The 1649-nt window shown below is 41.0% G+C and overlaps 1 non-coding gene across 1 annotated transcript; it reads right to left on the bottom strand.

Moving 5' to 3' along the window:
* Positions 1-691: 691 nt before the first annotated feature.
* LOC133820164 (small nucleolar RNA R71) lies at positions 692-799 on the bottom strand. The gene has a single exon (XR_009886593.1). It is a non-coding gene; the product is annotated as a small nucleolar RNA R71 (small nucleolar RNA).
* Between the last annotated feature and the right edge of the window lie 850 nt (positions 800-1649).

Below are 1649 nucleotides of genomic sequence, written 5' to 3'. Positions count from 1 at the left end.
GTCAAAATAAGAAATTTCACTCTGCTTAAAGGTTGTTTGGTTGAAAAGGTTTAACTTGTGATCCACCATACTTACTCAGTAACCTCGGGGAGTTCTAGTAAGGCGTTGGAGATCACCCCAAAACCTCCAAATCTATCTGGGAACAAGTTTAACAAAAAAATAAAAAAAATATAATTATGATTTCCGAGAGTGGATGAATCATCACGAAACTTCTAGTGACACTTCTTCCAATTCATCCACCACTCCTTCCGGAACTCATTCCACCAATCCTGCTTCTCCACAAACCTTAGCTAATAATAATCCATTCACAATGACTCGCAATGTTGAACTCCAACCAAGAACTCTCGATGACTACTTCCATCATACTCGCACTTCCATGCCTTCGTGCATTATCTTCCCTCCTAATATGCCAGCGTTAGAAATTAAACTTGGCATGATTCATCTCTTGCCCACATTTCATGGAATGGAAAACGAAAGCCCATACATGCATATTAGAGAATTTGAGGAGGTAGTAGCCACATTCTATAATCGAGTCGAAAATGCCAATTTTGTGCGACTAAAGTTCTTCCCTTTCTCCTTGAAGGACAAAGCCAAAATCTGGTTATACTCTTTGAGACCTAGGTCTATTGGAACATGGGAGGAAGTGACCAAATTCTTCTTTCTGAAAACACTTCCCTAGCCATAAGACCAACAGTCCAAAACGACAGATTTCCACATTTTCTCAAAAGGACAATGAAACGTTCTATCGAGTCTGAGAAAGATTCAAAGATTTGTTGAATCAGTGCCCGCACCATGGCTATGAAAATTGGCGTTTGGTCAGTTACTTCTATGAAGGCCTCACGAGTTGTGAGCGCCAGTTTGTAGAAATGCTATGCAATGGTGAATTCCTCGAAAAAGAGCCAGACGATGCTCTTGAATATCTTGAAGAAACTACAAAAAAATCTCACACCTGGACTGGTCCAAGTGCTACTGATAGCACCAACCGGCACAAACCATCTGAGATCTATCAACTTCGAGAAGAGGATAGTATTAAGGCCCAACTCGAAGCTTTGAAAAAGCAGTTTGAGGTCTTAATGATGAAAAGTGGCCAAAAACCGCACATGATTGCTCAAGCGGAACCACAAGAACCTTGCTTTGTTTGTGGAGGGACGAAGCATTTAGCTAAGGACTGCTTAGCTTTTAATGAAATGAGGGGGGTTTATGAGGAGCACTGCAATGCCTTAGGGGCATATAACAAGCCATTCTCCCATATGTACAACTCTGGTTGGAGAAACTAGCCAAATTTCGGTTGGAGAGATTCCAACCAAGCTCAATCGTCTGGAGGCCAATGGAGAAATGAGCAACAAGTTCAACCATCAAAGGCGTATTCTACACCTCAATACAGTGCTCATCCACAATGAAATTCTCTCGAGAATACCCTTCATGCATTCATAGAAGAACAATCCAAACTAAAGCGCCAAATGATGGAAGAAGTCAAGGAAATGAAAGGTCAATTCTCAAAATTGACTGAATCCTTGGCCATTCCGAAAAAAGGAAAACTTCCTTCCCAACCGAAATTCAATGAGCAAGGCCAATACATGGCCCAGTCTTCAAATTCCAATGATCAAAATGTTAAGGAAGTAAATGCCATCACAACTAGAAGTGGAAAA

Source organism: Humulus lupulus, chromosome 2 (assembly GCF_963169125.1).
Source record: "Humulus lupulus chromosome 2, drHumLupu1.1, whole genome shotgun sequence".
Lineage (NCBI taxonomy): Eukaryota > Viridiplantae > Streptophyta > Magnoliopsida > Rosales > Cannabaceae > Humulus > Humulus lupulus.
This window is presented reverse-complemented; position numbering and strand designations above follow the sequence as displayed.